Raw genomic sequence first — 13,607 nt, forward strand, 5'->3', positions numbered from 1 at the left:
TCACAAAAAACAGACAGCGGTGCATCGCATACATGCCACTGGTGCCCCAGGTGAGCTGCCATGTGGCGCCCACACCCTGCTAGTCTCTTGCGGAGAAGAGAGCATGAGGCCTCCAGATATCAATCGCGCCGCCTGTTGTCTTCCACCATCTCAATGGGACGGTGGGAGGATGGCAGGAATCATTCTGTGGTACTTCAGAAACCACCTATTGGGTTCCCAGAAGAGATTAAATGAGCCAACAGCAACTTTGTTAATCTCCTCAATATAAGTCGCTATGGAGATCCTAGTATTTAATAGCGACGCAATTTGTATAACTCATTCGGAATGGGAGAGTGCTACAGTCACAAAAAACAGACAGCGGTGCATCGCATACATGCCACTGGTGCCCCAGGTGAGCTGCCATGTGGCGCCCACACCCTGCTAGTCTCTTGCGGAGAAGAGAGCATGAGGCCTCCAGATAACAATCGCGCCGCCTGTTGTCTTCCACCATCTCAATGGGACGGTGGGAGGATGGCAGGAATCATTCTGTGGTACTTCAGAAACCACCTATTGGGTTCCCAGAAGAGATTAAATGAGCCAACAGCAACTTTGTTAATCTCCTCAATATAAGTCGCTATGGAGATCCTAGTATTTAATAGCGACGCAATTTGTATAACTCATTCGGAATGGGAGAGTGCTACAGTCACAAAAAACAGACAGCGGTGCATCGCATACATGCCACTGGTGCCCCAGGTGAGCTGCCATGTGGCGCCCACACCCTGCTAGTCTCTTGCGGAGAAGAGAGCATGAGGCCTCCAGATAACAATCGCGCCGCCTGTTGTCTTCCACCATCTCAATGGGACGGTGGGAGGATGGCAGGAATCATTCTGTGGTACTTCAGAAACCACCTATTGGGTTCCCAGAAGAGATTAAATGAGCCAACAGCAACTTTGTTAATCTCCTCAATATAAGTCGCTATGGAGATCCTAGTATTTAATAGCGACGCAATTTGTATAACTCATTCGGAATGGGAGAGTGCTACAGTCACAAAAAACAGACAGCGGTGCATCGCATACATGCCACTGGTGCCCCAGGAGAGCTGCCATGTGGCGCCCACACCCTGCTAGTCTCTTGCGGAGAAGAGAGCATGAGGCCTCCAGATATCAATCGCGCCGCCTGTTGTCTTCCACCATCTCAATGGGACGGTGGGAGGATGGCAGGAATCATTCTGTGGTACTTCAGAAACCACCTATTGGGTTCCCAGAAGAGATTAAATGAGCCAACAGCAACTTTGTTAATCTCCTCAATATAAGTCGCTATGGAGATCCTAGTATTTAATAGCGACGCAATTTGTATAACTCATTCGGAATGGGAGAGTGCTACAGTCACAAAAAACAGACAGCGGTGCATCGCATACATGCCACTGGTGCCCCAGGTGAGCTGCCATGTGGCGCCCACACCCTGCTAGTCTCTTGCGGAGAAGAGAGCATGAGGCCTCCAGATATCAATCGCGCCGCCTGTTGTCTTCCACCATCTCAATGGGACGGTGGAAGGATGGCAGGAATCATTCTGTGGTACTTCAGAAACCACCTATTGGGTTCCCAGAAGAGATTAAATGAGCCAACAGCAACTTTGTTAATCTCCTCAATATAAGTCGCTATGGAGATCCTAGTATTTAATAGCGACGCAATTTGTATAACTCATTCGGAATGGGAGAGTGCTACAGTCACAAAAAACCGACAGCGGTGCATCGCATACATGCCACTGGTGCCCCAGGTGAGCTGCCATGTGGCGCCCACACCCTGCTAGTCTCTTGCGGAGAAGAGAACATGAGGCCTCCAGATATCAATCGCGCCGCCTGTTGTCTTCCACCATCTCAATGGGACGGTGGGAGGATGGCAGGAATCATTCTGTGGTACTTCAGAAACCACCTATTGGGTTCCCAGAAGAGATTAAATGAGCCAACAGCAACTTTGTTAATCTCCTCAATATAAGTCGCTATGGAGATCCTAGTATTTAATAGTGACGCAATTTGTATAACTCATTCGGAATGGGAGAGTGCTACAGTCACAAAAAACAGACAGCGGTGCATCGCATACATGCCACTGGTGCCCCAGGTGAGCTGCCATGTGGCGCCCACACCCTGCTAGTCACTTGCGGAGAAGAGAGCATGAGGCCTCCAGATATCAATCGCGCCGCCTGTTGTCTTCCACCATCTCAATGGGACAGTGGGAGGATGGCAGGAATCATTCTGTGGTACTTCAGAAACCACCTATTGGGTTCCCAGAAGAGATTAAATGAGCCAACAGCAACTTTGTTAATCTCCTCAATATAAGTCGCTATGGAGATCCTAGTATTTAATAGCGACGCAATTTGTATAACTCATTCGGAATGGGAGAGTGCTACAGTCACAAAAAACAGACAGCGGTGCATCGCATACATGCCACTGGTGCCCCAGGAGAGCTGCCATGTGGCGCCCACAGCCTTGCTAGTCTCTTGCGGAGAAGAGAGCATGAGGTCTCCAGATATCAATCGCGACGCTATTTCTGTTCCACCATCTCAATGGGACGGTGGGAGGATGGCAGGAATCATTCTGTGGTACTTCAGAAACCACCTATTGGGTTCCCAGAAGAGATTAAATGAGCCAACAGCAACTTTGTTAATCTCCTCAATATAAGTCGCTATGGAGATCCTAGTATTTAATAGCGACGCAATTTGTATAACTCATTCGGAATGGGAGAGTGCTACAGTCACATAAAACAGACAGCGGTGCATCGCATACATGCCACTGGTGCCCCAGGTGAGCTGCCATGTGGCGCCCACACCCTGCTAGTCTCTTGCGGAGAAGAGAGCATGAGGCCTCCAGATATCAATCGCGCCGCCTGTTGTCTTCCACCATCTCAATGGGACGGTGGGAGGATGGCAGGAATCATTCTGTGGTACTTCAGAAACCACCTATTGGGTTCCCAGAAGAGATTAAATGAGCCAACAGCAACTTTGTTAATCTCCTCAATATAAGTCGCTATGGAGATCCTAGTATTTAATAGCGACGCAATTTGTATAACTCATTCGGAATGGGAGAGTGCTACAGTCACAAAAAACAGACAGCGGTGCATCGCATACATGCCACTGGTGCCCCAGGTGAGCTGCCATGTGGCGCCCACACCCTGCTAGTCTCTTGCGGAGAAGAGAGCATGCGGCCTCCAGATATCAATCGCGCCGCCTGTTGTCTTCCACCATCTCAATGGGACGGTGGGAGGATGGCAGGAATCATTCTGTGGTACTTCAGAAACCACCTATTGGGTTCCCAGAAGAGATTAAATGAGCCAACAGCAACTTTGTTAATCTCCTCAATATAAGTCGCTATGGAGATCCTAGTATTTAATAGCGACGCAATTTGTATAACTCATTCGGAATGGGAGAGTGCTACAGTCACAAAAAACAGACAGCGGTGCATCGCATACACGCCACTGGTGCCCCAGGTGAGCTGCCATGTGGCGCCCACACCCTGCTAGTCTCTTGCGGAGAAGAGAGCATGAGGCCTCCAGATATCAATCGCGCCGCCTGTTGTCTTCCACCATCTCAATGGGACGGTGGGAGGATGGCAGGAATCATTCTGTGGTACTTCAGAAACCACCTATTGGGTTCCCAGAAGAGATTAAATGAGCCAACAGCAACTTTGTTGATCTCCTCAATATAAGTCGCTATGGGGATCCTAGTATTTAATAGCGACGCAATTTGTATAACTCATTCGGAATGGGAGAGTGCTACAGTCACAAAAAACAGACAGCGGTGCATCGCATACATGCCACTGGTGCCCCAGGTGAGCTGCCATGTGGCGCCCACACCCTGCTAGTCTCTTGCGGAGAAGAGAGCATGAGGCCTCCAGATATCAATCGCGCCGCCTGTTGTCTTCCACCATCTCAATGGGACGGTGGGAGGATGGCAGGAATCATTCTGTGGTACTTCAGAAACCACCTATTGGGTTCCCAGAAGAGATTAAATGAGCCAACAGCAACTTTGTTAATCTCCTCAATATAAGTCGCTATGGAGATCCTAGTATTTAATAGCGACGCAATTTGTATAACTCATTCGGAATGGGAGAGTGCTACAGTCACAAAAAACAGACAGCGGTGCATCGCATACATGCCACTGGTGCCCCAGGTGAGCTGCCATGTGGCGCCCACACCCTGCTAGTCTCTTGCGGAGAAGAGAGCATGCGGCCTCCAGATATCAATCGCGCCGCCTGTTGTCTTCCACCATCTCAATGGGACGGTGGGAGGATGGCAGGAATCATTCTGTGGTACTTCAGAAACCACCTATTGGGTTCCCAGAAGAGATTAAATGAGCCAACAGCAACTTTGTTAATCTCCTCAATATAAGTCGCTATGGAGATCCTAGTATTTAATAGCGACGCAATTTGTATAACTCATTCGGAATGGGAGAGTGCTACAGTCACAAAAAACAGACAGCGGTGCATCGCATACACGCCACTGGTGCCCCAGGTGAGCTGCCATGTGGCGCCCACACCCTGCTAGTCTCTTGCGGAGAAGAGAGCATGAGGCCTCCAGATATCAATCGCGCCGCCTGTTGTCTTCCACCATCTCAATGGGACGGTGGGAGGATGGCAGGAATCATTCTGTGGTACTTCAGAAACCACCTATTGGGTTCCCAGAAGAGATTAAATGAGCCAACAGCAACTTTGTTGATCTCCTCAATATAAGTCGCTATGGAGATCCTAGTATTTAATAGCGACGCAATTTGTATAACTCATTCGGAATGGGAGAGTGCTACAGTCACAAAAAACAGACAGCGGTGCATCGCATACATGCCACTGGTGCCCCAGGTGAGCTGCCATGTGGCGCCCACAGCCTGCTAGTCTCTTGCGGAGAAGAGAGCATGAGGCCTCCAGATATCAATCGCGCCGCCTGTTGTCTTCCACCATCTCAATGGGACGGTGGGAGGATGGCAGGAATCATTCTGTGGTACTTCAGAAACCACCTATTGGGTTCCCAGAAGAGATTAAATGAGCCAACAGCAACTTTGTTAATCTCCTCAATATAAGTCGCTATGGAGATCCTAGTATTTAATAGCGACGCAATTTGTATAACTCATTCGGAATGGGAGAGTGCTACAGTCACAAAAAACAGACAGCGGTGCATCGCATACATGCCACTGGTGCCCCAGGTGAGCTGCCATGTGGCGCCCACACCCTGCTAGTCTCTTGCGGAGAAGAGAGCATGAGGCCTCCAGATATCAATCGCGCCGCCTGTTGTTTTCCACCATCTCAATGGGACGGTGGGAGGATGGCAGGAATCATTCTGTGGTACTTCAGAAACCACCTATTGGGTTCCCAGAAGAGATTAAATGAGCCAACAGCAACTTTGTTAATCTCCTCAATATAAGTCGCTATGGAGATCCTAGTATTTAATAGCGACGCAATTTGTATAACTCATTCGGAATGGGAGAGTGCTACAGTCACAAAAAACAGACAGCGGTGCATCGGATACATGCCACTGGTGCCCCAGGTGAGCTGCCATGTGGCGCCCACACCCTGCTAGTCTCTTGCGGAGAAGAGAGCATGAGGCCTCCAGATATCAATCGCGCCGCCTGTTGTCTTCCACCATCTCAATGGGACGGTGGGAGGATGGCAGGAATCATTCTGTGGTTCTTCAGATACCACCTATTGGGTTCCCAGAAGAGATTAAATGAGCCAACAGCAACTTTGTTAATCTCCTCAATATAAGTCGCTATGGAGATCCTAGTATTTAATAATGACGCAATTTGTATAACTCATTCGGAATGGGAGAGTGCTACAGTCACAAAAAACAGACAGCGGTGCATCGCATACATGCCACTGGTGCCCCAGGTGAGCTGCCATGTGGCCCCAACACCCTGCTAGTCTCTTTCGGAGAAGAGAGCATGAGGCCTCCAGATATCAATAGCGCCGCCTGTTGTGTTCCACCATCTCAATGGGACGGTGGGAGGATGGCAGGAATCATTCTGTGGTTCTTCAGAAACCACCTATTGGGTTCCCAGAAGAGATTAAATGAGCCAACAGCAACTTTGTTAATCTCCTCAATATAAGTCGCTATGGAAATCCTAGTATTTAATAGCGACGCAATTTGTATAACTCATTCCGAATGGGAGAGTGCTACAGTCACAAAAAACAGACAGCGGTGCATCGCATACATGCCACTGGTGCCCCAGGAGAGCTGCCATGTGGCGCCCACACCCTGCTAGTCTCTTGCGGAGAAGAGAGCATGAGGCCTCCAGATATCAATCGCGCCGCCTGTTGTCTTCCACCATCTCAATGGGACGGTGGGAGGATGGCAGGAATCATTCTGTGGTACTTCAGAAACCACCTATTGGGTTCCCAGAAGAGATTAAATGAGCCAACAGCAACTTTGTTAATCTCCTCAATATAAGTCGCTATGGAGATCCTAGTATTTAATAGCGACGCAATTTGTATAACTCATTCGGAATGGGAGAGTGCTACAGTCACAAAAAACAGACAGCGGTGCATCGCATACATGCCACTGGTGCCCCAGGTGAGCTGCCATGTGGCGCCCACACCCTGCTGGTCTCTTGCGGAGAAGAGAGCATGAGGCCTCCAGATATCAATCGCGCCGCCTGTTGTCTTCCACCATCTCAATGGGACGGTGGGAGGATGGCAGGAATCATTCTGTGGTACTTCAGAAACCACCTATTGGGTTCCCAGAAGAGATTAAATGAGCCAACAGCAACTTTGTTAATCTCCTCAATATAAGTCGCTAAGGAGATCCTAGTATTTAATAGCGACGCAATTTGTATATCTCATTCGGAATGGGAGAGAGCTACAGTCACAAAAAACAGACAGCGGTGCATCGCATACATGCCACTGGTGCCCCAGGTGAGCTGCCATGTGGCGCCCACACCCTGCTAGTCTCTTGCGGAGAAGAGAGCATGAGGCCTCCAGATATCAATCGCGCCGCCTGTTGTCTTCCACCATCTCAATGGGACGGTGGGAGGATGGCAGGAATCATTCTGTGGTACTTCAGAAACCACCTATTGGGTTCCCAGAAGAGATTAAATGAGCCAACAGCAACTTTGTTAATCTCCTCAATATAAGTCGCTATGGAGATCCTAGTATTTAATAGCGACGCAATTTGTATAACTCATTCGGAATGGGAGAGTGCTACAGTCACAAAAAACAGACAGCGGTGCATCGCATACATGCCACTGGTGCCCCAGGAGAGCTGCCTTGTGGCGCCCACACCCTGCTAGTCTCTTGCGGAGAAGAGAGCATGAGGCTTCCAGATATCAATCGCGCCGCCTGTTGTCTTCCACCATCTCAATGGGACGGTGGGAGGATGGCAGGAATCATTCTGAGGTACTTCAGAAACCACCTATTGGGTTCCCAGAAGAGATTAAATGAGCCAACAGCAACTTTGTTAATCTCCTCAATATAAGTCGCTATGGAGATCCTAGTATTTAATAGCGACGCAATTTGTATAACTCATTCGGAATGGGAGAGTGCTACAGTCACAAAAAACAGACAGCGGTGCATCGCATACATGCCACTGGTGCCCCAGGTGAGCTGCCATGTGGCGCCCACACCCTGCTAGTCTCTTGCGGAGAAGAGAGCATGAGGCCTCCAGATATCAATCGCGCCGCCTGTTGTCTTCCACCATCTCAATGGGACGGTGGGAGGATGGCAGGAATCATTCTGTGGTACTTCAGAAACCACCTATTGGGTTCCCAGAAGAGATTAAATGAGCCAACAGCAACTTTGTTAATCTCCTCAATACAAGTCGCTATGGAGATCTTAGTATTTAATAGCGACGCAATTTGTATAACTCATTCGGAATGGGAGAGTGCTACAGTCACAAAAAACAGACAGCGGTGCATCGCATACATGCCACTGGTGCCCCAAGAGAGCTGCCATGTGGCGCCCACACCCTGCTAGTCTCTTGCGGAGAAAAGAGCATGAGGCCTCCAGATATCAATCGCGCCGCCTGTTGTCTTCCACCATCTCAATGGGACGGTGGGAGGATGGCAGGAATCATTCTGTGGTTCTTCAGAAACCACCTATTGGGTTCCCAGAAGAGATTAAATGAGCCAACAGCAACTTTGTTAATCTCCTCAATATAAGTCGCTATGGAGATCCTAGTATTTAATATCGATGCAATTTGTATAACTCATTCGGAACTGGAGAGTGCTACAGTCACAAAAAACAGACAGCGGTGCATCGCATACATGCCACTGGTGCCCCAGGTGAGCTGCCATGTGGCGCCCACACCCTGCTAGTCTCTTGCGGAGAAGAGAGCATGAGGCCTCCAGATATCAATCGCGCCGCCTGTTGTCTTCCACCATCTCAATGGGACGGTGGGAGGATGGCAGGAATCATTCTGTGGTACTTCAGAAACCACCTATTGGGTTCCCAGAAGAGATTAAATGAGCCAACAGCAACTTTGTTAATCTCCTCAATATAAGTCGCTATGGAGATCCTAGTATTTAATAGCGACGCAATTTGTATAACTCATTCGGAATGGGAGAGTGCTACAGTCACAAAAATCAGACAGCGGTGCATCGCATACATGCCACTGGTGCCCCAGGTGAGCTGCCATGTGGCGCCCACACCCTGCTAGTCTCTTGCGGAGAAGAAAGCATGAGGCCTCCAGATATCAATCGCGCCGCCTGTTGTCTTCCACCATCTCAATGGGACGGTGGGAGGATGGCAGGAATCATTCTGTGGTTCTTCAGAAACCACCTATTGGGTTCCCAGAAGAGATTAAATGAGCCAACAGCAACTTTGTTAATCTCCTCAATATAAGTCGCTATGGAGATCCTAGTATTTAATAGCGACGCAATTTGTATAACTCATTCGGAATGGGAGAGTGCTACAGTCACAAAAAACAGACAGCGGTGCATCGCATACATGCCACTGGTGCCCCAGGTGAGCTTCCCTGTGGCGCCCACAGCCTGCTAGTCTCTTGCGGAGAAGAGAGCATGAGGCCTCCAGATATCAATCGCGCCGCCTGTTGTCTTCCACCATCTCAATGGGACGGTGGGAGGATGGCAGGAATCATTCTGTGGTACTTCAGAAACCACCTATTGGGTTCCCAGAAGAGATTAAATGAGCCAACAGCAACTTTGTTAATCTCCTCAATATAAGTCGCTATGGAGATCCTAGTATTTAATAGCGACGCAATTTGTATAACTCATTCGGAATGGGAGAGTGCTACAGTCACAAAAAACAGACAGCGGTGCATCGCATACATGCCACTGGTGCCCCAGGTGAGCTGCCATGTGGCGCCCACACCCTGCTAGTCTCTTGCGGAGAAGAGAGCATGAGGCCTCCAGATATCAATCGCGCCGCCTGTTGTCTTCCACCATCTCAATGGGACGGTGGGAGGATGGCAGGAATCATTCTGTGGTACTTCAGAAACCACCTATTGGGTTCCCAGAAGAGATTAAATGAGCCAACAGCAACTTTGTTAATCTCCTCAATATAAGTCGCTATGGAGATCCTAGTATTTAATAGCGACGCAATTTGTATAACTCATTCGGAATGGGAGAGTGCTACAGTCACAAAAAACAGACAGCGGTGCATCGCATACATGCCACTGGTGCCCCAGGTGAGCTGCCATGTGGCGCCCACACCCTGCTAGTCTCTTGCGGAGAAGAGAGCATGAGGCCTCCAGATATCAATCGCGCCGCCTGTTGTCTTCCACCATCTCAATGGGACGGTGGGAGGATGGCAGGGATCATTCTGTGGTACTTCAGAAACCACCCATTGGGTTCCCAGAAGAGATTAAATGAGCCAACAGCAACTTTGTTAATCTCCTCAATATAAGTCGCTATGGAGATCCTAGTATTTAATAGCGACGCAATTTGTATAACTCATTCGGAATGGGAGAGTGCTACAGTCACAAAAAACAGACAGCGGTGCATCGCATACATGCCACTGGTGCCCCAGGTGAGCTCCCATGTGGCGCCCACACCCTGCTAGTCTCTTGCGGAGAAGAGAGCATGAGGCCTCCAGATATCAATCGCGCCGCCTGTTGTCTTCCACCATCTCAATGGGACGGTGGGAGGATGGCAGGAATCATTCTGTGGTACTTCAGAAACCACCTATTGGGTTCCCAGAAGAGATTAAATGAGCCAACAGCAACTTTGTTAATCTCCTCAATATAAGTCGCTATGGAGATCCTAGTATTTAATAGCGACGCAATTTGTAAAACTCATTCGGAATGGGAGAGTGCTACAGTCACAAAAAACAGACAGAGGTGCATCGCATACATGCCACTGGTGCCCCAGGAGAGCTGCCATGTGGCGCCCACAGCCTTGCTAGTCTCTTGCGGAGAAGAGAGCATGAGTTCTCCAGATATCAATCGCGACGCTATTTCTGTTGCACCATCTCAATGGGACGGTGGGAGGATGGCAGGAATCATTCTGTGGTACTTCAGAAACCACCTATTGGGTTCCCAGAAGAGATTAAATGAGCCAACAGCAACTTTGTTAATCTCCTCAATATAAGTCGCTATGGAGATCCTAGTATTTAATAGCGACGCAATTTGTATAACTCATTGGGAATGGGAGAGTGCTACAGTCACAAAAAACAGACAGCGGTGCATCGCATACATGCCACTGGTGCCCCAGGAGAGCTGCCATGTGGCGCCCACAGCCTTGCTAGTCTCTTGCGGAGAAGAGAGCATGAGGTCTCCAGATATCAATCGCGACGCTATTTCTGTTCCACCATCTCAATGGGACGGTGGGAGGATGGCAGGAATCATTCTGTGGTACTTCAGAAACCACCTATTGGGTTCCCAGAAGAGATTAAATGAGCCAACAGCAACTTTGTTAATCTCCTCAATATAAGTCGCTATGGAGATCCTAGTATTTAATAGCGACGCAATTTGTATAACTCATTCGGAATGGGAGAGTGCTACAGTCACAAAAAACAGACAGCGGTGCATCGCATACATGCCACTGGTGCCCCAGGATATCTGCCATGTGGCGCCCACACCCTGCTAGTCTCTTGCGGAGAAGAGAGCATGAGGCCTCCAGATATCAATCGCGCCGCCTGTTGTCTTCCACCATCTCAATGGGACGGTGGGAGGATGGCAGGAATCATTCTGTGGTACTTCAGAAACCACCTATTGGGTTCCCAGAAGAGATTAAATGAGCCAACAGCAACTTTGTTAATCTCCTCAATATAAGTCGCTATGGAGATCCTAGTATTTAATAGCGACGCAATTTGTATAACTCATTCGGAATGGGAGAGTGCTACAGTCACAAAAAACAGACAGCGGTGCATCGCATACATGCCACTGGTGCCCCAGGAGAGCTGCCATGTGGCGCCCACAGCCTTCTAGTCTCTTGCGGAGAAGGGAGCATGAGGCCTCCAGATATCAATCGCGCCGCCTGTTGTCTTCCACCATCTCAATGGGACGGTGGGAGGATGGCAGGAATCATTCTGTGGTACTTCAGAAACCACCTATTGGGTTCCCAGAAGAGATTAATTGAGCCAACAGCAACTTTGTTAATCTCCTCAATATAAGTCGCTATGGAGATCCTAGTATTTAATAGCGACGCAATTTGTATAACTCATTCGGAATGGGAGAGTGCTACAGTCACAAAAAACAGACAGCGGTGCATCGCATACATGCCACTGGTGCCCCAGGAGAGCTGCCATGTGGCGCCCACAGCCTGCTAGTCTCTTGCGGAGAAGAGAGCATGAGGCCTCCAGATATCAATCGCGCCGCCTGTTGTCTTCCACCATCTCAATGGGACGGTGGGAGGATGGCAGGAATCATTCTGTGGTACTTCAGAAACCACCTATTGGGTTCCCAGAAGAGATTAAATGAGCCAACTGCAACTTTGTTAATCTCCTCAATATAAGTCGCTATGGAGATCCTAGTATTTAATAGCGACGCAATTTGTATAACTCATTCGGAATGGGAGAGTGCTACAGTCACATAAATCGGACAGCGGTGCATCGCATACATGCCACTGGTGCCCCAGGTGAGCTGCCATGTGGCGCCCACACCCTGCTAGTCTCTTGCGGAGAAGAGAGCATGAGGCCTCCAGATATCAATCGCGCCGCCTGTTGTCTTCCACCATCTCAATGGGACGGTGGGAGGATGGCAGGAATCATTCTGTGGTTCTTCAGAAACGACCTATTGGGTTCCCAGAAGAGATTAAATGAGCCAACAGCAACATTGTTAATCTCCTCAATATAAGTCGCTATGGAGATCCTAGTATTTAATAGCGACGCAATTTGTATAACTCATTCGGAATGGGAGAGTGCTACAGTCACAAAAAACAGACAGCGGTGCATCGCATACATGCCACTGGTGCCCCAGGATATCTGCCATGTGGCGCCCACACCCTGCTAGTCTCTTGCGGAGAAGAGAGCATGAGGCCTCCAGATATCAATCGCGCCGCCTGTTGTCTTCCACCATCTCAATGGGACGGTGGGAGGATGGCAGGAATCATTCTGTGGTACTTCAGAAACCACCTATTGGGTTCCCAGAAGAGATTAAATGAGCCAACAGCAACTTTGTTAATCTCCTCAATATAAGTCGCTATGGAGATCCTAGTATTTAATAGCGACGCAATTTGTATAACTCATTCGGAATGGGAGAGTGCTACAGTCACAAAAAACAGACAGCGGTGCATCGCATACATGCCACTGGTGCCCCAGGAGAGCTGCCATGTGGCGCCCACAGCCTTCTAGTCTCTTGCGGAGAAGAGAGCATGAGGCCTCCAGATATCAATCGCGCCGCCTGTTGTCTTCCACCATCTCAATGGGACGGTGGGAGGATGGCAGGGATCATTCTGTGGTACTTCAGAAACCACCCATTGGGTTCCCAGAAGAGATTAAATGAGCCAACAGCAACTTTGCTAATCTCCTCAATATAAGTCGCTATGGAGATCCTAGTATTTAATAGCGACGCAATTTGTATAACTCATTCGGAATGGGAGAGTGCTACAGTCACAAAAAACAGACAGCGGTGCATCGCATACATGCCACTGGTGCCCCAGGTGAGCTGCCATGTGGCGCCCACACCCTGCTAGTCTCTTGCGGAGAAGAGAGAATGAGGCCTCCAGATATCAATCGCGCCGCCTGTTGTCTTCCACCATCTCAATGGGACGGTGGGAGGATGGCAGGAATCATTCTGTGGTACTTCAGAAACCACCTATTGGGTTCCCAGAAGAGATTAAATGAGCCAACAGCAACTTTGTTAATCTCCTCAATATAAGTCGCTATGGAGATCCTAGTATTTAATAGCGACGCAATTTGTAAAACTCATTCGGAATGGGAGAGTGCTACAGTCACAAAAAACAGACAGAGGTGCATCGCATACATGCCACTGGTGCCCCAGGAGAGCTGCCATGTGGCGCCCACAGCCTTGCTAGTCTCTTGCGGAGAAGAGAGCATGAGTTCTCCAGATATCAATCGCGACGCTATTTCTGTTGCACCATCTCAATGGGACGGTGGGAGGATGGCAGGAATCATTCTGTGGTACTTCAGAAACCACCTATTGGGTTCCCAGAAGAGATTAAATGAGCCAACAGCTACTTTGTTAATCTCCTCAATATAAGTCGCTATGGAGATCCTAGTATTTAATAGCGACGCA

The sequence above is a fragment of the Schistocerca serialis genome, chromosome 1 (assembly GCF_023864345.2).
Source record: "Schistocerca serialis cubense isolate TAMUIC-IGC-003099 chromosome 1, iqSchSeri2.2, whole genome shotgun sequence".
Taxonomy (NCBI): Eukaryota; Metazoa; Arthropoda; class Insecta; order Orthoptera; family Acrididae; genus Schistocerca; species Schistocerca serialis.